Source organism: Pongo abelii, chromosome 1 (genome assembly GCF_028885655.2).
Source record: "Pongo abelii isolate AG06213 chromosome 1, NHGRI_mPonAbe1-v2.0_pri, whole genome shotgun sequence".
NCBI lineage: Eukaryota > Metazoa > Chordata > Mammalia > Primates > Hominidae > Pongo > Pongo abelii.
Window position 1 is genome coordinate 85,467,799 of NC_071985.2, and position 26,451 is coordinate 85,494,249.

General features: G+C 40.1%; 1 protein-coding gene and 1 long non-coding RNA gene across 7 annotated transcripts in view; both read right to left on the bottom strand.

The window, feature by feature from the left end:
* Positions 1-26,451, bottom strand: part of PBX1 (PBX homeobox 1) — a 292,065-nt gene that overhangs the window by 106,300 nt on the left and 159,314 nt on the right. The window lies entirely within an intron of this gene.
* On the bottom strand, positions 26-26,084 carry LOC134761962 (uncharacterized). 2 transcript variants are annotated; one of them, XR_010141276.1, is made up of 3 exons: positions 20,656-26,084; positions 19,989-20,140; positions 26-7,979 (listed from the first exon to the last, which is right to left on the bottom strand). It is a non-coding gene; the product is annotated as an uncharacterized LOC134761962 (long non-coding RNA). The 2 variants fall into 2 exon arrangements; XR_010141269.1 differs by lacking the exon at positions 26-7,979 and having other exon boundaries at positions 10,259-20,140.

The window sequence follows — 26,451 nt, forward strand, 5'->3', positions numbered from 1 at the left end:
CCACCACCCCCACCACCCCCACCACTGTCTTCTTAGATAAGATTAGAGCCCAAATAGCTCAACTAAGGTTTGGGACATATATACAATTTTTGCCTATGCTGCTGAAAAAAATGTCCTCAGATTACCTACCTATCTGCTACCTCCTGATCAACAATTCTCTAAGAGCAGAGGCCACGTCTGCAGTCTTTTTTGAATTGACCCTTATGTCCCTGAGTAGACAGTGCCTATGGGAAAGTGGGGAGAAACTATTTACTGGGCAATGACTCTGTGTCAGGCACTCTTCTAGCTACTGGGGATGCAGAGGGGATCCCGCCAGATTAGGATGTTCTCCCATAGGTGAGACCCTACCCCTGTCTTAAAGAGTTCTGAGAGGATCTAATGAGGCATTTGAATTTGAATTGCACTGGGTACCTATGGAGGCTACAAAAATGTTGGTACAACCATGAGTATTATTGTTGTTTCAGTTAAGAGGGGCTCTGTTCAATAATTATTTGCTCATTGGATGTATCTAAGACACTGTGGTTGGAAATTCTTTGGTAGTAAGTATGAGAAACTTTTGATATCTCAATTCAAACATAGTGAGGCAGTAAGGAACTATGGAACAGAGAAGAGAAATTCCTCCAGTTAAAGATTAGGCTAGAAATAAACCTAGGAAACATAATCCCCTGTTGAGTCAGACACATGATTTTGAATTTCTGACTTTTACTTCCCATCACCAAGTATGTGGGGAGAGTTTGCCTGTGTCTTCTTACATTCCTGAAATTATGCCATCACTCTCTCATGTGACCCTAGCTCCTGGTGTATCTCCTGGTGCTGTGGGACAAATATAGAAGTGAAGTAATCAAGACTAATCAATCGTGTCCATAAGTTCCCATCAGACTTCTAGTTACCTAGCCAATATCCATTCTACCTTTCCTCCTTTGAAACAGAACTCCAATTGATTCAAGTAATATGCCCAGGTAAATTATTACATTTCTTAGCCTCCCTCGCAGCTAGGAGTAGCCATAGGACTAAGTTCTGGATAACTGTACATATGTATAAGTGTTATACTGGAGTTTTAAGAAGGCTTCTTAAAAGAACTAACTCAGTTGAGAAGTATTCCCATTCTAGTCTTCTCCTTCCTTCCTTTTTGCCTGGAACATTGATGTGATGGGTAGAAAATCCCCTTCATAAAGGCCTTTGGCTCCCTAATGACCCACCTCTGGAATTCTATTCCATGACTTTGTTTAAGCCACCATTTTTTTTTAATTTTAATGTGCTTGGCTGAGAGACTTAACTTTAACTGATACAGTGTTAGTAAGCTGTCTGACAAAATTTTGGATTCCCTTAGAGTCAATTTTGGAAACATATATAAAAGATGATGCACCTTCTCTTAAATAGCACTTAATAAATTCTAAGGGGTGCAGCATAGTGCCATGCAAAAGTGAGCACTGGAAACACATCACTTCCAACAGCAGCAGTAGAATCTAAATTTCAAGTCATAAGATCAAACTAGTGGATCCAAGGGCTAGGAGTGTTATATCCTTGAGTCCTGAGGATGCCTTATTTAAAAAGATATAAAGAAAAAAATTAAAAAAAAAAAAACACACAGTTCAACATGTCAGAGTCAACCAAAATTCTAAGATTGCAATGAGAAAAGGAGATGAACAAAACAGGCCAATAGAATCATCAGCAATCCTGTTATCATGGCAATACATATTACTATTATTATGGCCGTCTTACTGTGTAGCCATCGAGTGGGTGTTTGTACAGAAGGAATACAATAGCTAAAATACCACTACAGCCATCCCCTTTAGGCTAGCTGGGTTTCTCTGGCTTTGCCCCATCACTGTTTCTGGCCCTGTAGGAATCTTCTTCACTGGCTTACATCGCTGTTTGTCAGGAACTGACCCCATTTCAGGAGAGTGGATCGTATTATTGGAGTCAAAGCTGTATGCAAAGCCATGACATCTCTGCTCTATTATGAAGTTATTCATTACTATTTCACATTCATCTCTGTCAACCGTTCTACAGTCACTTTCAGAAGCCATGCCTCTAGCATTTTCAAGCAGCAAGCTGGCCAGGACTATTAACCCCATTCTGTAGATATTTAAATAAAAGCCCAAATTTGGTTAAATTGATCTTCATGTGGTCTTTTTTGGGTCAAGCAGCCGCTCTCCAATTTCATTTTTTAAGTCAGAGGGAGGTTAGGACAAGGTTATCTAAAAATGGACTGTTTTTATATAGCAATTTCCTTAAGTAGATACCTGAGTTCTAATGTAGACATCGGCCTCAGTATGTCTTTTATTTGTGTACTTACTTTTTGGTTTAAAATGGATCTACTACTGTACTGAAAACCAAGTTTTGTGATCCTTTTTTTTGAGACAGAGTCTTACTCTGTGGTCCAGGCTGGAGTGCACTGGCATGATTTTGGCTCACTGCAACCTCTGCCTCCCAGGTTCAAGCAATTCTCCTGCCTCAGCCTCCCAAGTAGCTGGGATTACAGATGTGCACCACCATGCCTGGCTAATTTTTGTATTTTTAGTAGAGATGGGGTTTTGCCATGTTGGCCAGGCTGGTCTTGAACTCCTGGCCTCAAGAGATCCAATGGCCTCGGGCTCACAAAGTGCTGGGATTACAGGCGTGAGCCACCACTCCTGGCTTTGTGATCCTTAATACTGAATACATGATGGGCCTCCCAACCCGTAAGTAATACAGATATCCTGTCATTAAAAGCCTTTGAAGGCTTTTCTTTCCCTACCTGAGATAGAATAAAATATCTACAGGTTTCCCTAATCTGCAGTTTCTCAAGAGGTAACTGCACTATGAATAAGAAAGGTTACCTTTCAAGAATCCCTGAAAGACTGCCTTTCAATAATGGGTATTTTTTGTTTGGCTCTCCCATGAAAACTACAACTCTCAGCTTTTCTTTTTGCCCATAAATTTATATTTTTCCAGATAGAATACAGTAAGCCTAGAAATGTTAAAAAAAAAAAAAAAAAACCTACCTTAAAAAAATTAAACCATTGGCTGTTAGTTTCAGGTTTACAAGTCCCTCTTGGAATTGATGGTGACATTTTTTTCCTCTGGAAACGCAGGTGATTTTCACCCTAGTACTTCATCGGGCTTCAGTGGTTTATAAATCAAGCAACACACACACACACACACACACACACACACACACACATACACACACACACACACACTCACTCATACATGCTTACTCCAACCTCCTAGAATACCAGTTTCACACAGTGGTCTTCATCTAGAGATCGTAAGTAAGATGATGGCCAGGGGACTTATTAAAGCACTGTTACCATTTGTTAAAGCAGTGTACTGAGAAAGAAAGAAACAAAAGGTTAGCTACCTTCCCACCAGCCAACCAACCAGAATATACAGATTACTCCTGTAGTTACTTCCTTGTACAGATATTATATTTAAATGGCAGGGCCAAAAGACTGTATAACCTAGTATACCATTGTTCTCGCACTCTTGGATCTGAAATACATTTGACTTAAAAGACCTTTCTGGCTGCTTTGAGGAGGCTGCTTAACAGAAATTGCAATTTATATTCCTGAAAATCTGTCTAACATTCTTTCGAATAATAAAGGCATACATGTGAATCATATGAAAAAGGGATTTTACCAAAAAGTCCTTCTGGCCCTATGAGTCCAGAGATCTCTTCCTCATGTCCCACGAATGCTGCCTTCACTTCATGAGTCTCAAATAGCCACAAGGACTATGGGTTATATCCTTGAGTTATATCCTCGAGTTATATCCTTGAGCAACTTCTTTGCTTATGTTTTAGAAAATGTGCTTCACAATCTATACCATATCGAGGATAGGCAAAACTATTAATCCTACATAGTGCCAAGGCAGACAGGGAAAATCAATTACTAAATAAAACCTTTATTAATGCGAACATGAGCATTCACACAGACATAAATTATTAGCTCTTGGAAGATTTTCATATTTACATTTTTACTCAGGCTGCCATATTTAACAGTATTTAAAGTTCGATAATCTCAAAATCTTAATTCCACATCTAGTAACAGTTGATCAAATATCAATATCCCATGGGCAGAATAAGATCCCCCTTTTCTAGCTTCCCATAGAATTAAGCAAAATATCTACATTATAAAGTACTTCTTATTAAGTACTGAAAAGAGTTCAGTGTTATATATCTGTCTTCTACACCAACTGCAAGTTCCTTGAGAGCGAAGATAATGTCTATACATGTCTGGCACATAACAGATGCACATTTGATATTTTGTGAATTAATTAATTCATCTTTGTATCCCAAACACCTAACACAATATCTGGCACATAATCAGGTATTCAGTAAATATACTAACTACATGTTACACAAACCCTTATCAGTGGGTCTGAGCTTTGAGGGGTTCAGCCTACCATCACCAAAGATAGTTATGGGTTTGCTTTTCACAGCAACTGGTCTTCACTCTGATATGGTGGCCTATTTGCAATACAGCTCCTTTATCTCTATTAGGGATAAAGTCTGGCCACTAGATTGTGAGTTCCCTGAAGACAGAACTGAGTCTTTTCATTTTTTTTTTTATTTTTTCCATACTATAATTTAAAATATATTTATTTCATCATATTCTTTGGCACGTATAAAGTATATGGCATCAAGTATATGGCTCAGTATGGTTTGTTGCACACATCATAGTAAAGATAACTGCAACACAGCGAAACTGGACCCAAGGTGCTGGGTCTAAGAATAGGATGCTCTCTTGGCCTCTGCCAACTAGCCATAACCTTTCATCTTCATCTCTTTCTTCCCTGTGTTCCTAGCATTAGTTCTTCACGGGCACCTTTTATTTCCTCTTCCTATATTTATATCAAATTCTGTTTCTTCTTCAGACATAAAATCTTGAAGGTGTAACCTATCTCCAGACATAAAATCTTGAAGGAGTAAGCCTACTCCTAAGTCTTTGAGGCTAGTTGCTACCATATCTTCCTACATAGAGACAGAGCTTTTTCCATTAGGTGTATTTTCATTTTATTTTCACCTGCAAACCTCCAGTATTGGGGCCTAAAGAAAATGAACCCTAGCATTAAAATGTAAAATGTTAATCGAAGAGTTCAACGTAGGCTTACTTTGTCTGAAAAGAGTTCTCAGACAAATGAACACTAATGTGTAAGGAGATAATATACATATGCGCGCGCACACACACACACACACACACATGCACAACCACTTCATGAACCCTGCAGCAGGAACTGTGTCCAATCCCAGAAAAAGAGACAGCACTTGTGCTGCTTAAATGAAAAGGAAGAAAAAAGGCAAGGGGGGAAAAAGTATAATCATCTAAACTTTTAAAGACAGCAATTTAAGCAAATTGCCATATCTGCTTTTAGAAATGAAAGGGGAAGAAAAATGCTCATTTCTTTTGAAGTAAAATTGCATAGGTCAATGGCTGTGACAATCCTCTCAATAACCACTAACAAAAGACCAGTTTGGGTGGTTAGGGAAGCCGCTCAATAGCAGGTATTCATTGAATCTTGGAATAATTTCGCTTACCACAAGCTGTGAGAGAGAACCAAGCCCTGTGTAGAACACAGCCTGCTAGGTAACACATCAGCAGCCGAGGTGGAAAAATAAAACCCACAACCAAGTATTTCTTGAGCTTTATCGCATGATTGTTTACTCAAAGGTAGGAAGCTCAATGTGGAGCCCATTTAAGGCAAATGAACAGAAACACATATACTGGATTGCAGGCGAGTGTATGTCTATGATTGGTTTGCGCCAGGGGAATCCTTATGTGTTATTTAAGATACTTTATTTTAGATGAGAGAGTGGTAGTTTTCTGGACTACAGCTTCTGGAAACTAGGTTCAGTTACTCAAGAACGTACTGAACACACAGGGTACATGGAGCCCAGTAACTATCTATTCCCCAATTTTGGACCTATACCAAAACATATCATGAAATAAGCCATCACACCAACTAGAAACAACTAAATAGTTACAAAAATACTGTCTACAGTATAATTTACATAAATAATAGTAGAAGAAATGAGAAGTAAGGATGAGTTACTTAGAGAAGGTTTCTTGGAAAAGGTGTGGCCCAAGTAGGATGTTAGAGAAACTGTGACATGTAACCTTGCAAAGTAGTTTTCTGTTGTTTTAAAATAACAGCACAATTTAACTAGGTTGACTAATGATTAATTTGAACTATGCATCTGAGCATAGACAGCTTTATAGTGCACAAGAAGCCTATATACCAGCCATGCCTACTTCTATCACTATCTGTAATACCTCATTTAATTTGTCCTGTATGGAAAAGATGATATGGTCTCCTTCCAGAAGAGGTAGAGGCATAACCACTATGGAAAATGGTGTGGTAGTTTCTTATGAAATTAAATATATTGCAGGATGTGGTGGCTCATGCCTATAATGCAGCACTTTGGGAGAACTGCATGAGGTCTGGGGTTTGAGACCAGCCTGGGCAACATGGTGAGATCCCATCTCTACAAAAAAATTGAAAATAAAAATCAGCCGGGTATAGTGGCACATGCCTACAATCCTATCTACTCGGGAGGCTGAGGCGCAGTATAGCTTGAGCCCAGGATTTTGAGACTACAGTGAGCTAGAGGATTGTATCACTGCACTCCAGCCTGAGAAACCCTGTCTCCAAATAGAGAGAGAGTTACCATATGACTTGGGAATACAAGTCCTAGATATTTATCTAAGAGAAGTGAAAATATATGCCACACACAGATTTGCACACAAATGTTCATAGTAGCTTTATTCTTAAGAACCCCAAACTGTAAATGATCCAAATGTTCATCAATGGATGAACGAAGAAACACATTGTGGTCTATTCCCACAATAAAATACTACTCAGAAACAACAAACTATTAAGCCAAGCAACAATGTAGATACATCTCAAAGCATTATTTTTAGATTACACATGAAAAGCCATATACGTGTATATATATATATACATATATATATATGAAGCATGACACAACTATAGTCCATATAATTTCATTTAAAGAATGAAATTCTAGAAGAGCTTATAAATAGCAACAGAAAGCAGATCAGTGGGTGCCAGGCATCAGGGGTGGGGTGGGGAAGGTTGACTGTAAAGGGGCATGAGGAGACCTTTTGGTGTGATGGGATTGTGGCTGGAGAGAGGAAAACATATATTTGTCAAAACTCAGGCCAGGTACAGTGGCTCACGCCTGTAATCCCAGCACTTTGGGAGGCCAAGGCGGGCAGATCACCTGAGGCCGCGAGTTCGAGATCAGCCTGGCCAACATGGTGAAACCCTGTCTCTACTAAAGATACAAAAATTAGTTGGGCATGGTGGCGTGCACCTGTAGTCCCAGCTATTCAGGAGGCTGAGGCAGGCGAATCTCTTGAACCCGGAAGGCAGAGGCTGCAGTGAGCCGAGACCATGCCACTGCACTCTAGCCTGGGTGACAGAGACTCTGTCTCAAAAAAAAAAAAAAAAAAAAAAAAGGAAAGAAAAAAACAAGTAAAATAAAATAAAATAAAAATGTTTATCAAAACTCATCAAACTGTATACTTAAAATTGGTGAATTATTTATGTGAATTATACCTCATTGATCAAAAATAAAAAACAATGGATATCAATACTGAAAAACTCTGATATATTTATATATTTTTCTAATTTCATCCTAATTTAGTTTTTTATTTAGACGACTTATCCAGTACATCTTTAGACACTACTAACGTGATGTGTGCCAATCTAACTGAAAATAAATGACCACTGGAAGAACTAAACAGCTTGTCAGTCCATGGCCTGTACCTGGAGCTTTTCTGGTGGAGTTCTGCCATCAGGTGCTGAGAAAATGGGCGGACTTCTCAGGACTGCTAAAACTCAACGCAAGAAGATGCTCAGGCACCACTGTTTGGTAGAATCCACTTAGACACACACCTTTCTTCCTTGTCTCCTTGGGTCTCTGTCAACGGCACTGAATCCTATCTCATCTCATAATCCCTCTTGAATACCTATAGAAAAGACTACTTGTGAGCTGAAAATCAAAGGCATATTCACATGTTATCTATTTTTTGGCTCCACCATATTCCCACTCTCCTTTCTTTTAATAGAGTGAAACTCTAGCCTTCATTGAAAGAAGGACTAGAAGTAAACTAGACAATAAGAAATACAGTACTTTTACTAGCTCTTCTCTACTTGATTCTCCTTCTGATTTTTATGCATGTTCTCTCTCCTTCCTCCTTTCTTTCCGTCCTGTTTTGCTGGCTTTCTTTCCTACATCTCTCTCCTCCATCTGTCCATCTTGTTTGCCTCATATTTGCTTCACAATTATTCTTCTGACTTTTGGTGCATTTCCTGACTTCTGCCTTTGTTAAAATCTATGTATTTTCTGGAGGATAATGTACATGTCATTGTTCCTTCTGTGGCTTTTTCCCTTTTCTTTATTCAAATAACAGAGGAATGAATTTTTCTCAGAGAAAAGAAAGAAGATGAAAGGAGGAATTAGGTTGAGACGAGAGAGCGTGGAATGAGAGAGGAAGGTGTCAATTAAAAAAATGAACCCCACTGCATCCCCCTCTTGACAGGTGGGGTGAGTGGAGCTGACAGCCGTCGCATTAGCTGGCTTTGGTGGAACCCTCATGCCTTGTGGTTCCCCCGAGCTCAAAAAGAGTGATTCCAGGGCCAGCGGACACACTCACACATTTTTACTTGGTGTGCCAATGCCTCCCCCGCAGCTATTTCTAATAATGGTAATTATAATGATTTGAGGCTTAAGCAGGGCAATTCCGGCCTGAAGGCAGATTGTAATGAAGTAGTCAGGGTGAAGGGAGGGGAGAGGGGCTGCAGTGGGAAGAGGCTGGATGGGGCACTTTCAGGCCTTCAATAGCTGTGTCTAGTCAAGTGCAACCAGGATGGCCTCATCTTTTAAGCCCAACATTTTGACTTGCAGGATATTCAGAAGCCAGTTTCTGCTGGAGATGGAGGATTGCTCACATTCATAGACAGGCCACACTGACTCCTGAGCAAACAAACTGCTTGCTCTTTGTGCCGGCAGCCTGTGGCCTGTAGTGGCTACTGCTCTCTCAGCTATGGCTTGAATCACATGCCTCATGCTTTGTCCAGCCCCTCCCTGTTCCCTCACCATAGATAATACTGTCTTAAGAGCCTTGGCCAGAATCCAATTACTGCTGATATACATCTTCTCTTGACTCCAAATGACTCTTTCTGCCATTGAAGGATACCCTGGAATGTTGAAAACTTGTCCTGATTGCAGAGTTAATGGTCATGTGGTCCTCGGCACTGACGGAATGGCCTTAGGGGGAGCCTTGATGGGTCTCTCTAGTCATCAGTGTTACCCCACCTCTCCCGCTCTGCCCTTATTAAAGCCATTCTTTCTGAAAGCTAAATGAATATGTTTCATCTTCAAATGCTGGAAAACAATAGCAGGCAGCTAGCGATCTGTATAGAACAATGCTAGCTTAATCACTACTATTCTCTTTCCTTCTCCCTCTTTCTCTCTCAATTGCTCTCTTTTCAGCTTTGTTCCCACTATCATCAATGAGGCCTTTATATACAACTCCCTAATTCTGTACTCATGGAGCACACACATGTAGGCACATACCAATACCAATCTATACTTACATTAAATCTGTGAGAGCAAAAACATACATGTTTTATAGATGCATAATACATATAACTTAATCTCATATATAAATTATGCATATCTAGGGATATTTATTTTGGCCCTTTCTAAGCAGTCAATACATTCTTACAATGCCAAGTGTAATGGATACTTCTATCTAAATAGTTAATTTTACAAAAGCAAGATTTTTTCAAATAATTGTGGTGATAAAAATATGAATACATTTACATTATCAATGCATTATAGATGAGCTAAAACTATAGAGCACATATAGCTTATGCAATATAGTGTAAATAACTGCATAATACCTACAATCAAACAAATTAAGCATTTACATTAAATTTTAGCTGGAGATGTATATTTTTGAAAGTGCATTATAGAAGCATTTGGAGTATTCTGTTTCCCTTTTCATCTTATCTATCCAGCTTGGAAAATAAGTAATAATATTATCTCTTTATTCCATACTTCTTTACTTCAGAGATATTCCTAAAGTAATAGCAGAAAGTTAGTACATGAATATTCCCTCTCCAGATCACAGTACCATCATATAAAATTTCATCTTTCCATTCCTCCCCCCTTGCATGCTGTCCAGGCACTTAAGTAAATACAACCACAAGAGAAACAACTGTTCAATATATCAAACAATAATTTTTACTCATTGTAATGCTGTATTATTAATTTTATCATAGTGTATATAATTCATCACCACAGAAAATTTAATACCATATTATCCTCAGGGCCTATAATATGTGTGACATACAGCAGGCACTCCATACATGTTTCTTAAGTAAACCATTTATATCCATTTCATATATGGGGGAAAGAGTACTCAATCCATAACTTTATGAGTTAGAACTTGGTGAGTAATGGCAAGCACACTATCTGATGGCTTGCAAAACAAAAATCACTTTCAGGGAGAAATTCAAATTGTGAATTAATTATTCAGACAAGAAATAATAGGATGTAGCTGACTAATTTAGTATTGTAGTTTTTATATTTTCTGTATTTTAAAAATGCAAATGAGTTATTCACAGAAGTTGATTCGGGTTCATTGTATACAAGAAATGCTTCCTTCAAGCCATTACTGGGAATCTGAATGTTCAGTAATATACTGCTTACAACTAAATTCTTGGAGAAAATGAGAAAGGAGGTAACTCCAAAGTACATAGTGGTAGGATACAATGTATTTGAAATGTACGTAAAGTGCACACCCACTGAAATCACATGCATTCAAATGTCCATTAAAATCACAGTCAGCAAACATGTAGTGAAAAATATACAGCACACATACAAAATGAATCCACACTTACACAACACAGCAATATTCAGTACGTAAATATGTGCACGTATACGCCAAAGCCCAGCAATCCATTTGCTAATTAGTCAACCACAGAAAAAAATTAGTAGAACATTTCTGCCAATTCAGCAAACACAAAAGGGTCTGTTTAAAAAACAAATAGCTTAATTGCATAAAAGTTGTTTTCTTTTAGTCGGTCAAGTTTAGCATAAGATGTAAAATGATTTAATGCAACAGAAAAAATCTTACTTATAATTAATTCAAATATAAGACTGTTAAACATTTTTATGAAAAATTTTAATTGGATATACTAAAAATTTAATTTCCCTGTTTCCTTAGTCCCAAATTAAGGTTTCCTTTATACTTGAGCTTTATCATCTAGTCAATATGAAGATAGCCTTACTTATGTGCAAACAGGTAAACAGGTTTTAGTATATAGAACAAAAACATAATACATAGTACACCCAGTATTCCTTTTATGTACCATCAATGTACTGTTTGAATTTTGCTATCAAAAAAGACGTCCTTTGGGCCTCCTTTGAAACAGTATAGTCCTATGATTTTTTAAAATGTCACAAAGACCTGTCTTACATCCAGCAGATAAATCCTCCTGTGCAAGGGTGAAAGCGACACAGGAAATAAGGCCCTATGTACCCTTGGTGGTTCAGAGATGCACAGGACCCAAGGTTCCATGGTCCATCAAGCAGGAGGGACCCATTGTGTTGATAATGGCACTATGTCTTTGTGGGATACAACAATGAATGAGACACAAGGTCTGACATCAAGAAGTTCTCAGTCTAGTGGGTGAGTCACAAACACCCTGAGAGTGATGGGATCCCTCAACAAGAATGTAGAATGAGATCCATGCAGAGCCAGTCTGAAGTCAGAACTCAACAGAAACATCAATATCTCAGAAGCTGGTGAGAAAACATGCCCAATAGGGAGAATAAAAACACCCAGGGTTACAGAGGTCAAGGGAGTAGAGCTTCTGAGAAGTCATGAAGTATCAAATACTGCTAAGAAAGAGGCTCAATAAGATCAAGACTGAAAAATATACATTGCATTAAGCAAGTGTGGAGTACTGGTGACACTGACTAGAAAAAATACCAGTCAAAGATGGAGACGAAGGAAGACCAAAGTGGGTTGAGGAAGCGTAGACTTCTGTCTTTGAGAATTCAAACGACATAAGAAAGAGAAAGACTGTATATAGCTAAGAAAGATCCAGTCAAGGGAAGGTTTCTGTAATTTCTGTAGGTTCTCTAGGTTGGAAGAGAATGTCTGTCAGCTACAGAGAAGGAAACATCAAAGGGAATGACAGATAAGACAGGAGGCTAGTATGAGGGGTACAGGTAGAGGAATCATCTTTATGCAGAACAGAGAGATTCTTACTGAGAAAGGAGAAAAGAAAAAAGTGTATTAGGTTGGTGCAAAAGTAATTGCGGTCTTTGCCATTAAAAGTAATGGAAAGACCTCCATTATTTTTGCACCAGCCTAATAGATACATTTGAAGAAAATGTAGGGGGAGATTGAGAAAGTTCAAGATTAAAGGATTCCACTTCCTCCATGAACTAGAAGGCAATGTCACCTGCTAGAAGGAGACTGATTTCAGGAATTAAGGAAAGGGGAATATTTTTAATAGTCCTACAGTCACTAGTTTCTCTAGAAAAACTGAAAACATTAACTGGCAAAACTGCGAATCCAGGTGAAGTTGGAGAACAGGTATTTGGGGTGGCACTAATCCTCAAATTCGTAGAATTAGGTACATGCAGTGTGAGTAACCATCCTTTTACCCATTCCTTACTTCAAAAATAAGACCATGTTTTAAAAAGAGAAGTTTATTTCTGCTCCAATTACCCATGGTGAACATCTCCCATACCTCAGCACCAATACAGAATGTTGGCTTCTTACTAGCTCACAAATTCAACAGTGTAGCACTAGAGAAAGAATACAAGATTGGCTTCCACACTTGCTGGGAAAGGCTGGTGCTTTGTGCATCTCTGTCCAGGTTGTCCAGGCCCTCTCCCCAACACTGTCCCTGTTCCTCTGGCTGCCCACTGTGTAGGAAAGTGCCTGGTAGTTGACACACTATGAGGGCCTGAGCACTGACCCCTCTCCCACCTTTGAACTCCCATCCCGCTGGTGATGCTGGAAGGTCAGGAAGCTTCGTGGCAGCAGGGGCCCAGGCGATACATAGAGACCTGCAGAGCTCACACAGGCCGCCGAGCTCATGCTCACTTCTGTGGCAGACTTCATAAGGCTCCGCTCTTTGACTGGCGTTGAGTTTATGTGAAAGTAATTAACAGTAATTAATCCTTAATTACAGTAATTAGCCAAGTCGCAGTAAATTAAACCACATCTGGAGCAGATGAGGGCTTCCGAATGGGAGGCAAAGAGAGGCGACAATCGGGGAGATGCTGAATTCATCTGACAGCATCTGATTAAGTCTACCTGTTGCTGGCAGCCTCATTTGCATGTTGTTTTTGTTTGCATTTCCCAGTAACCCTTTCAACGGCATTCACAGTGTGGACCTCTTGGTCCCTGCTTAAATACCAGTTAGGCAGCCCTGCTGCCACAATATGAGGGAGTCCCTTCATATCCAGCAGGGTGGCTGGGTTTGCCCGGGCTTTATTTATGTTTCCCCCCCTCCCTTCTAACAAACAAAAATATAAATAGCAGGGACCTCATCAAGTGACAGGCTGAAATCAGAAGAGAAGCCAAGAGAGTTTTTTTTTTTTTTTTTTTTTTTGGCTGATGAAAGGAGAAGATGATATGAGCCATTAACATGTCTGATGGGAGTAGGGAGGCAGAGGGTAGGAAAATGGCAAAAGATACTTGCAAAAATAGGTCAAGTAGGTCATCCTCTTATGGAGAAGTCCCTAGAGCCTACAGAGAGGGAGTCCGGCCTGCAGAAGACCTGTTGCCCATATGTCAGAAATACAGACACAAGCATGCACATGCATGCACGCGCGTGCACCCATACACACACACAAACAGAGAAAGCAATGGCAAAAAAACACTGGAGTCTTCCATTTTTCTGACCTTATTCTGATGAATGCTACCCCTCTATGCATTATGTTTTTGCACATTAAACAACGAAACACATGCACATGAAAGAAAATGTAAACATGCCATAAAATATAGTGATAAAAATAAAAACTATCCAAAATGCCACCATCTAGAGATGGGTGATGACAAATCTTAAAAAGACAAAAAATATGGCAAAATACTGCAAAAGAATAATTATTCTAGTTGCTTCTTTGGCACCAAGGGGACAGAGCTGACTGAGTTCTTTTGACTTTGTGTCCTGTCTCTGCTCTGGTCTTGATTAAACTTATGCAAAGCAGTACTTTTCCTGGGTTGTGAATCTTGGAGGTCGCCCTGTCAGACTGGTGAGATCCCAGTTTAGCTGTGCTAGCTAAAGCAAGGAGAACAGAGAGAGCCATAGATACTTTTGCTTAGTAAAATCTTTCTTTGAGGGTAGGGACTACAGTATTGAACCTTTTCAGAGGAATGAGAGGGGCCTGTGACAAAAGGGTAGAGGAGGGAATACCTCCCCGCAAAATCTTACACAACTAACTAATGTCATAAGGCCAAGGATGAGAAAGTAGCACTTAACTGTTTCATCCTCATCACACATAAAGCATTCCAAAGACCCACATCTGCTCCTGAGGTGTGTGCTGGACAGGTCAGGACATCCATATGACTGGCTTCTGGGCACACAGCAGCATCACCAGGCCACAGATAAGGCATGAGCTTCAGGTAACTGATCTGCATCAGGCTATTGCAATCTCTTTCCCCAACAACGCCACCAACTCTGGGACTAACTGTTGATGGCTGTATTCTCGGAATAGGGCAGAACTAATTGACAAGAAGTGGATTCACTAACTCCATGCTCTAACCAGCTGATCCACCTGCCATCCCTAACTTCCATTGCCTTGTGCTACCCTCACAGTGATTTATGGTGGCCTTCAGATGTCCTGAAGCCCTCCAGGGTTTACCCCGACAATAAATGGCTCTGCTGTTTACCAGCTATATAACACTGGGGCAGGTTTAGAAACTAAGTCTGTTTCTAAATATTTGAAGTGGGATAAAATGGTATCAACATCATCAAATTATTGGGAAGATTAAATGAGACAACGAATATACAATGCTTGCCACAGTACCTGATGCATAGGAAATATTCAGTAATGTTTACTTATTATATTAATTATTGTTATAATGATTTTTATTATCTGTCTTTTGCTTATTATACTTATACTGAGAAGCAGTACAGTGTACTGATCAAAAGCACAGACTTTTGAGTCAGACTGCCTGCCTAGGTTGATTAAATACGCCACTTATAAGCTGTGTGACCTTCAGCAAGTTGCCTAACCTCTCTAGGACTCCGGTTCTTAACTGTAAAAGAGAGATAATAATTATACCTACCATATCTACTTCTTTCAAAAGGTTAAATAAATTGCCTGAAACATGTTGAGAACAGAACAAAGCACATACCTGTAGTAAATGCCAAATAAGTGCTTCCTATTAGTTACATATATGTATATGTCTATATTATGTATATATACATATTTACACAATATCTTTGAAATCTTGATATCCATATTAAAAGTATGTGTTAATTTGCATAAATAAATTCTTAAAAAATGTTTTTGGCTGATAAAGATAAGGAAAAAAAGGAAGGAAAAAAAGAAGCACAAGGATAAATAGCAGAAGGTAATTCAGTAGGCAGAATCTGTCCATTTCATAGTGGGCAGATCTATCAATAGGTTATCATTTAGGGAAGACTCACTTTTTATCAATAAAGAGGCTCAATTTGATGCAGGCGGTCTAAGATTAATTTCCTACTCACTGTAAGAATTCAACCACGTATTTTTATTTTTTACTTTTTTGAACCTCTGAGGTTAGTTACCAAGTATTCCTGGATGCTGCCTTGAAAATTCTGCTTGAAAATGCTTGTCAACCACCTTTATTCAGATGTCCTATAAAATGTACTGAAAAGAGAAGTGGCTATTGCAAGTTGAACAGAGAAGAGTATAAACGCCTAACACAATGCTGAGGAGCCTACCAGCAGTAACCCTACAATTATCTTGTGGTTTCCTAGAAGTTATAATGAGCTGGCCCACTTGGCATATCAAATTCCTCCTGACTGGTTTTGTAGTTCTCACCCATGCAGAGACACAGCTCTGTGAAGAAAAATAAGAGGGCATTTAAACTGAAATATGTTGTGGTGGGTGGGGAGAATATCGGGAAAGAGATGCATCCTGCAGTTAAAAATTACTCAACCAGTGTTATAAAGTTAAAAACCAGAGGCCCTGAATAAAAAAAATTTATATATATGCATTTTTGGGAAAATAAACAATTCTTTGGCTGAGAGAGCTTCCCTCCTTCCGTTGAATGAAGTATGTTTAGTTAACATTAATGCCCATATTTTCTGCATTTCTTCCAATTTCATTATTCTGGCCTTGTCTAAATCAAAATACATTGTAATTCTGAATAATGGGCTATCTGCTGCCTGTGGGGAAATGTTATAATGATAATAAATAATTTCTGAAAATTATGAATTACTTCTATCCTTTTGGAAAACAAGCAAATTATTGGTTTGCACAGGAAATGGGAGCACATTTGTGCAGAACCTTTTCAACACTTGTGGGCTTCTTGCTCACTTCTCCAAGAAGCAAGGCCTAAAATGGTTCACCAATCTATTTCTCTCTCTCTCTCTTTTTTTTTTTTTTTGAAGACAAGCTCTCGCTCTGTCACCCAGGCTGGAGTGTAGTGGCATGATCATGGCTCATTGCAGCCTTGGCCTCCCAGGCTCAAGCAATCCTTCCACCTCAGCCTCTAGACTAGCTGGAACTACAGGCACATATCACTAAGCCTGGTTAATTTTTTTAATTAAGACAGGGTCTACCATGTGGCCCAGGCTGGTCTTGAACTCCTGGACTCAAGCAGTTCTCCCACTCTGGCCTCCCAAAGTGACAGGATTTCAGGCATGAGCCACCACGCCCAGCCTGGCTCACCTCTCTTAACTATAATCATACCATACGAAGAATGAATAGGAAGGAGCTATCTCACTTTTTGTTCATTTGTTTCTTTTCTCATATCCTCAGCAGATGACGAAGGGAGCACACGAATATAGACTAGTCACACTAAAACATCAATGAGGTTAAGAACCTCCCACTCAGACCAGGGATAGATAACTTTTCACAAGTACTTCCTACAGGTTGGGAGAGGGGAGTACTGATTGCTAACCTGGAGGCTGGGACAAAGACTTCTGGTGCACAAGCAAAAAGAAGCCTTATATACCATTTACCTGTATCCAAATTTTCAGCAGCCAACAATGGCAAAGAGCCTCATAGCAGATGTGGCAGAAGCCGCCACTTCCCATGACAAAGGGAGGTGGGCATGATTCATCTCTAGTGCATGGGGACGGTTGCCTTTTGCCCCAAATCAACTCAAGACCCCTTTCCACCATATGTCTGTATGTAACTCTAAATGCATCTCTAAGACTTAAGAATAAAAAGCCACTGCTACCTGGCAAGTGGATGAGGCAAAAGAGAAGACATACCCCAAAGAACTATAGCACTCTGCTCCAAATTACAGAACTTTCTAAACTATGTTAGTACTTACAAACTGTTAAAATGTCCTGTATAAGAATTACATTCCTCTGAATTATAACCTGATTTAGTTTTATTAATGTGACACAGTGAGTGGTAAATAAAACTACTTAGGCATAATCCCTGTCTTCTAGAATCTTACAATCAAAAACAACAGAATTGTAGAGATTTTCTTAGATCATAAGGCAGATATTAATGGCACACATTAAATGAATACATAAATTAAGTAAGTTAATTACTGAATTTCATTACATGTTCATTATGAGCATGCCAAGGGGTGAGTGCAATAACTCATTCAGGAGATGCTAAAGGGTCAAAATCTTCATCCCTAGGGGTGTGTAACTTAATAAAGACAAAGCTTGGTGTTGAGCTCCAGCAAAACCATAACACCATATTGCACTGCTCAAGCATCTAACCAAAATGAAGTGATCAAAAATAGTAGCTGAGGGAACACAGAAAACCAAAGCGAAGGCTTCTTCCTGCATTATGGAAGCATAAGTGAATCTCTTGGGGGTAAAAACATCACTAAGACAAAAGCTGAGCCCCAATTCTGCCTCTACATGAAGGGATTCTAACAGTGCCATTCCGCCTAGATGTGCCTCTGGAACCGCGATGTTCCAGACGGGCCTCTAGATCCCCTAGATGTGCTTGGAGAACTCTTTTTTGAAGAACTGTAAAATTGTTTCACAGTGTGAGGTACAGAGCTGCTTTTACTAGTAAAACATTATTTTGTCATTATAGGTTATAGCAAATACTTATCTTCCCAAAACACTTTCTAAAGACCATTTTATACTCCATAGACCTCTATTTTATACTCAATAGATGTCAAGCGTAGTGCTAATTCAATGTGGTAAGTGGCTATGCTTACAGTTTTATAAAATTCCCTGATGTGGCTTTAGCATGAATCTATTTATATCCCAGATGTGACCAGGTTGTTTTGGTTAATTCATTGGTTCCAGCCATATTTATGGCTGAATGCCACATGATTGAGTAAACTGATCATGTGGCAATCTTAGCTAATCACTGTTTGCATGGCTAAAATAACTGGGCCAGCAGGGTCATTGTCTAGCTATTCAGGTAATGTACAAGTAGACTTAGGAATCATCAGTCTCATCCTGTCCCATTTTCTCTACACTAAACTCATGGCAGGGAAAGACCATAGTCTCTGTAAATTTTAATCAATGTATTTGAATCAAAAGATTCTGTTCCTGGAGGAGGCAACCATGGGTTGACCAAAACGTTTGTATGCAAAAAGAAAATGCTCACAGATAAACACTGGGCACAAACTCTGATCATTCCACTATAGTTACAAATTATTTTTAATTTTGTTAAAAACAGATTAAGCTTTTAAGGTTAAAATGGTTACAGAAGAAACCATGCAGTGTAATACTTTTCCAGTAAGATAACATCTAATTCACCCAGGGCAGTCAGAAACTTTCAGTTGAATACAAGAGAAGAAAATTCCAGAAGCTCTAAGGTGGTTAAATTTCATTTCCAAATCCTGGGGTCATGGAAGACTCCATGTACCAACTGAAAAATAAGACAACCAATCCCATCATGGTGCGAACCACTCTAGCTGTCTTGGGCAAGTCACTTATTTATCCATCTCGGCTTTCTTGCTCAAAAATGATGGTTAGCTACACCTTACAGTGAGGATTCAGTCATGTAAGCAAAGTGCCTTGAAGATAGGAAGCCAGACATATTATAGGAGCATAATTTTTGCCCTGAAATGCATTTGGTATGGGTTGGGCGTCAGATGTTTCTGATTTGTGAATTAGTCTGAGAATGTTAGACATGCAATGGTTTAAGGATTGCTAGGAGCAAAACAGAACCATGTTGTGTGTTTATGGGTAATCAGCCAGTTTGGCAAACCACCAGTGGCTGAAACTTTTAAGGAAGCAGAAAGGCGTTAGAGAAGTTAAGGCCATGCGAGCAGAAGCAAGTTAGGGGAAGCACGCAAATCAAGAGAGGAGCAAAGAGAGCTGATGTGCAGAACATGGTTACACGGGAGGCCCTTGAATCCTAAAGAGGTATCTCACTGGTACAACTTCCTCCTAGTGTTTCTGGTTAACTATGTGAACACACAGGCAGACAGATCAAGCTGCTATGTGAGGGACAAATAAACATACTGAAGACCTAAAAATGTGAAGTCAGCTGAGCCTCAATTCAATCCAAACCTTTGGGGGCTTATGCATCATTAGTCTGTATCATGGCCTCCAGTCATTTGTCCCTCTAGAACAGGAACTCTGAAAGGCCTGACAAAGAAGAATGGACAACCACAGACGCCAGTTTTGCCTTCTCATTCCCTGCAAGTCTACTGGATGCAGGAAGGGGGTGGGGGGTATCAGCTGCCTGCTTAGGAGCTTAAACATGACAAAGGATTTTCTAATGAAAAGCTAACCCAGAGATTCCTCTGTTTCCTATGATACCACAGCATTCGTCATTCAAAAACCAAAAAAGGACCCACCTGTATAGGCATCTTTAAAAAGACAATAAAGGGATCCCAGCAATTGTCTGCAGAGTACATTGTAAAACACCCCGCAAGTTATGTAAACAGCCTGGATGTTACACTGCCTCTCACACCTGGAGAGGCAACAAAGATGAATGCTGCATATTTGCCTGAAAGAGGAATACAAGAAAGGAAGAGTGGTTTAGAAATTGCAGACCATTCCCCATTTTAATGAGGCACTTGAGTTGCTTTCCCCTCATTTTGTTGCTACTAGAATGGGCACTAAAAAAAAAAAAAAAAAATCTGCAGCTATTGCAATGGGCATCTGTGAAGAAAAATAAGATATTAGACATGAAATATATCATTAACATTGTCTAGACGCAAGCTTGTCCAACTGTGGCCCATGAGCCACATGCGGCCCAGACCAGCTTTGAATGTGGCCCAACACAAACTTACAAACTTTCTTAAACCATTATAAGATTTTTTTGTGATTTTCTTTTACCTCATCAGCTATTGTTGGTGTTAGTGTATTTTTATATGTGGCACAAGACAATTCTTCTTCTTCCAATGTGGCCCAGGGAAGCCAAAAGAGTGGCCCAGGGAAGCCTGGCTAGAGAAGTCATCTGTATTTTCTGTTTGTATGACATACGTATATGAGAGAGGGAGAAAGAGAAAGAGCACTTACGGGTGAGAAATCCACGGACCTGGAAGCTCAGTAGAGTTCTTGAATGTTTGGATTTGACTTATGACCTTTTGAACTGCAGAAGCAAAGGTTCTGATGGCACTTTCTGCAGGACCTCCATGCAACAAAGACTTGTAACCCAGTATCATATTTTCTGTTCAAACAACATTCTTCTGGGGCCAGGAAAGGGTAAATCAAAATCAATTAAAATGCTTTTGAACTTCTAAGAAAGTCATTCCAGGTTTTAGTTGAAAGAACCTTGTTTCTGGTAAGCATATGTGTTCAGGTAGCCCCACAGACTACACCCAACCCGCATGCAGATTATATTATTTGGAAATAGAAGCTGAGTTCAGTAAACACTCCCCACACTTCAGCTCCTTCCAGGCTGTGGGCTCTGGCCTTTCTTCTCATCTGCACAGTTCAAATTAATTATACACTTTAATTTCATGAATTATTAATTTGATTCTGACTCGGCAGCTTATGATTATCCAGCGCTACAGACTATACAATTCCAGCTTCATTAAAACATCACCAGCTGCCTGAGAGACAGACATTAAATAGGGGAGAGCAATAATAAAATTAAGCTTCCGGCGCATAGCAACAGAGTCTTCCTCAGTCACAGGCAGTGCAGGGCTCTGCTGCCTGGCTGGCCCAGGCAGAAAGGAAAGCGTCCTTTTAGACAAGTCCACGCCCCTTCTCAGAATGTGTTTCTTGGCCTTCCACCATGCACACAACCTCAGATGGTCAGATGGCATGACTGAAGGTTTGTATATTCATCTATCTATCTCTCCCTGCAACCCCTTTCACATGCCTGCCACCCCTGCTCGTCCAACATTAATTCTTTCATGACTGCCAATGCTCCAAGCACATCCAGTCTGGCCACCTCCCAGTGTCTGTGAGACCGCCAGCTTCTGGGAAGGGTTCACAACTGCTGACAGCTTAGCAGGTAGAGTGGAGCATAAGCCTCTAAAGAGTTAGCCCAAGAAATTTCTCTGCACTGTGCCTCTCTTCCCTCTCTTTGGCTTCTTGGTTTAAGAAGCAGTAGTCTGGTGCCAGGAAAGGGATTGGGTTTTAGTAGGAGTGTCCAATATGTCCAATACATTACTTCACTATTTGGGAGTCATAGATGCATCATGCCCAATCTAGGTACATGTACAATCTGGTACATGATAGGTGCTCAATCGGTACAAGTTCCCTTACACCATCCTCGCCTTTATAAAACGAGGGCATTGAGCTCCTAATCTCTAAAGCTCCTTTCCATGCTGATTTCTGAACCTCTGTATAGAAAGTTCACCATTTCTGCAAACCATATGACCCTAAGATACATCTGATGACTCTCCCCCAGAAATTCCATGCTTACTGTTAACAGGGAGTACTAGAAAATCATATATGTATAACTCAACAAGATCACGGCTATAAGGTTTGGAAGAATCCTCTTGGAAATCACCCTGGGTAGTTGCTCTTCAAAAAGGAGTCCTGGGCAGTGCTGCTACACCCTTTGTGAAGTTCATACCCTTCTTCAAAGGGTTCAAGAAATCACTGGTTGCTAAGGCATGGTCTTAGTTGGACGAGCATCATGAAAGTAAGTGACAAAGAAGGAAAATGACCAAAACAAAGAAGAGAATGAGGAACAGAATCTTGATCATGGAAGAGGAGGGGAAGAGACAGGAGGAGAGGGAGAGAGATCCAAACATCTTTTTTTCTTCCGTTTTGTATACAAAAAGCCCAGTTAAGCATGCAGAGTCTTCTGTGGACTAATATACTTCTTCAAATAAATAAAACCACAGCACTTTCTCCCAGTAACTTTGTAGCAAAACAATTTGTAGAAGGAAAAGGTTGGAATTTAGACATTCCATTTAGCTGCTTCAGAAATCTAAAGACCCCAAACCTTGTGGGATTTCAAATCGATGGAATTAATTAAGGGAGATGTCCAGCACTCTCCACTAAGTAATCAGCAGGTACAGTAGACTTGAAAGTCTATAAAGAAAAATGGAACCGGATGACATTGAGGGAGGCAGCAGGGATTAAAAAATGGGGATCTGAATGGGAAAGGCGCCCACCCCATTGATCGCAGCATAAGAGATTAAGGCTTCGGTGAGCAGCAAGAAGATTCCATAACAGAAAGTGGTTGCAGAGCATGAGCTTAGGCCCTGAAGATATCTATAATCAGTGACAGCCAGGCATAGACAGACAGGGGACAATTTGCCCAGGAGCCAGGACCTGAAGAGTCGGTCAGGGGGTAAGATATAAAACTGGGTTTAAAAGATGTTAGTAGTATATAGGATAGTGTATCATTTTATATCATGTCATATTTATTTTCTGTTTCTTTCACTAAAATGGAAGCTCCATGAAGGTAAGAACTTTGTGTGTTCTGTCCACTGTTGGATCCTCGATGCCTAGAATATAGCCTGTCACAAAAAGATACTCATTCATATTTTGTAAAGGGAATAGGTAACATGAACACAGGAATGAAGCACTGTAAGTCAAAATAGGCACCCCTGCTAATCCTTAAGCGTGATCCCCCATTTCCCTGGACAAGGCAGAGTCAAGCCAAGAAAGGGGGAGCCACGGGCCAGCTGTTAATGAGACACTAAATAAAACGTTCAGTATTCATACCTGTGGAACACGGGTGAACCTTCTGGTAACTTGATTTTTCACACCAATGACAGCAAATGAGAAAGTGAGAGAAGCTAGATAAATGTTTTTGAAAGCATTACTGCAGTGGAAAATAACTGCACTCTCAGGACAGAGCACTGTAGCTCAAAGAATTCAATTGTTTTCTCTTTTAAGTCATTATCCTTCTTCCTCCATTCTCTTCCAGTCCTGTATAAGAAAACACATACACACACACACACACACACACACATACACACACTACACTGCCACCCAATTTTACAGATGGAGTGTCACCAAGATTTGGAGCAGTGCCCTAAAAAGAATTCTGGCCACACTGAGAATCAACTAGAAAGCCTTAAGACCCCATGGCTCCCAGGTTCATATGCAGCAGTCAAATGCCTGCTCAAGGGCCCAAGGAGGAGAAAAGCAGTGAGTCCCCTGTTCCTCCGTGCTCAGCTGACCTTTCCACCACAAAACACGACTAGAAAAAGCCCCCTGCATGATGATGCCAACAGGCAAATTCCAGAAATGGGAGTAGACAGTTTCTGATGAACCCTAGAATGCTTACAGACTCTCAGGATTAGAAGAAACCTTTATAGACACGTACACTTGCCCTTGCTTGCTCGGCCATCTTCTCACTGGTTCAAGTAAACAGAACATGATGCCTACCAAAGATATCCTGACATGCTTCTGAAGAGAGAGGCTCCTTCCCCCTGCTCAAGAGGATGAATCTAAAATTTGCTGCAATGAAGGCGCAGTCACTGTAAATACACCTCAGGAAGGAAACCGCAGAAACCCTAAGTCAACCACAGTTCCAGTACAGAGGAAGCCCTCCCTTGGACAGAGATCATAAGGCTAAACAAGCAATGTTCCATTGGACACCTCTGTTACCTTAATAGGCATCTCATCACCTCCCTGCCCAAATGCCACTGCGATTCATACTGAATAAGACATTAGCTAGACCTGGAGGCAGGTCTAATGATAATATTTCTTCACTTGAGCCCCTGGTTTGGTCACTGGCAGAAGGTATCCTTGAGGGGCTTCTGTTTATGTCAGCAGATGTTAGCCTGAGAAGTAGCAGCTTTTGTTTCCATGACTTCTTCCAAATGAAGTCAGAAGCCTCCAGGGTTCTCGGATACATCAGAGAGTTCTAGGGGCATTGTTTCCTTTGTGGCCAGAACTATAATGTGGGGAGGGAAATGCTGACTTGCATTGCACAGTAGAAAATGTCAGTCATATTTCCAAGAATCTCTCAAAGGGGTCAGCATGTTCACATCAGGATCCTTGGCACTACAGGTGACTTCACATACAGTAAAAGATCCAGTAGGCTCTGGCATCTAAGAGCTTAGAATCCAGACAAGGTGAAGTTTCCCATGAGTCCCAGATATCCACAAAATTGCCTGTGGTCATTAAACCCACAGGACTGTTAAAAAACATAAAATAAAAAAGTATGCAGAACAATGAAGGAAGGATTTTCTAAAACAAAAAACACAATCTTTCATTGTTTCCCCTGTCTTTACAATAAAAACACAGTTTTGGACCTGTCTGGACAAGGGGACTTTCCAGTTTCCATGTGAGGCTGGACATTTTGCATTCAATACAAATTAGTTCCTCAAAATCAGAATCAATTGTCATAAAATGTAGGGAAGTATTTTCCCACGGGGCAAGCATTTGTGGTAAAACTGGAAATGTTCAACTTGATTATAATGCTTCACGAAAAGGTCAGCGTGGGATTTCAGAGCTTTACCTTGAGGATGTTAACTCTGTTTGCAGGCAGGGTGAAATGGGGAGAGTGAGTTTGCCCAGGCTTGCCATGTCCACATTGCTCTGATCACCTGTCACAGGGCCAGCAGCAGACTGTGTGCCTCAGAAAACAAATGAATGCATGTATACACATGCACACTTTAGACACACACATACCCCCCATGTGCTTTCCAGCGCCCAGACACCTCCAAATTCGATGACAGACAGAGTGTGCCAATGTGGGTATATTCACTGGATAAGACAAAAACAACATTACTAATAGTAATCTAAAACAACAGGTCTCAATTCACTGGGACATGGCATAGCATCACCTGGAGAGCTTTCCAAAAATACAAATACCTGAGCCTCCCCATATCCAGAAATTCTGATTCAGGGCATGCACAAATATTAAAAAGGTCCCCAGGTAATTATAATATGCCATATACCTAACTCCCTGATTTCCTGTAGAGACAATATTTACAATGCCAATTAATAGCCTAAAGCTTTTACTCAGGACAAGTAAAAATGGCTACCACTTCCTGATGTCCAGGTTCTGGCTGTATATTTGTCATAGAACTTCATTATATTTAGAATCATGGTTCACATTCCACAATTGACTCTACACATCAGACCATGAGCTTTCTAACCCTACCTCTAACAGAATGAAACACAGACAGAAGAATTTCTCCTAATCCTACCCCAGATTTAAACCTGAATGAGAGTGATAGAAAAATGGTTCATCATTGAGTTGCTTGCTCCTGGGACAGCACCCTAACCATTTGTTCTCTCTCACAGACTGGCATTTCTGTGTAGGTCTCTTTTGCAGCTCCTGGTAGCCCCTAGCTTGTTCGGTTTATCAGATCTGACGGGGTCATTGCCTGTGAGCAAGGCTGAGTAGAATTCTGAAACACTTTTTTTTTTAATCAACCAAAAGTTGTCATTTGGCCAGATCCTGAGGGTGAGCCCCTCCTTACTCAGTAAAGCTGAGTGTGATTCAACTTGGAGGAGGGGGATTTACTATGAAAACTAGAAAAATAGGAAAACAATTTCAGTTTTAAGAGACCAAAATTATGCCTTACAACATTTTTACATTTTGAAATCTAAAATTCTGAAACAGACCTCTTTTTCAAAACTAATTCCTGCCACAAAGATAAGAGTCTTTCAATATCTCCACCATATTCACGTAAAGTTAAAGAGTCAAAAACATTCTGAGTCTCCGGCAACCACCAGTCAGGCAACCCCTGTCATTGGCTCTGATTTTACGAAGTGGTAGAGGTGTGCTGGGCTCATCCTCAAAGCCTAGGCAATTCAGAGTTTGGCTGCCCATGTGCTTCTATGTCATTGCCAGGTGAAAACTCACGTGATAACAAGAAGCACAGGGATTCCACAGAACAATTTTGAACACTCCATTTGTCACCCAAATACTCCTGGTTATCAGTT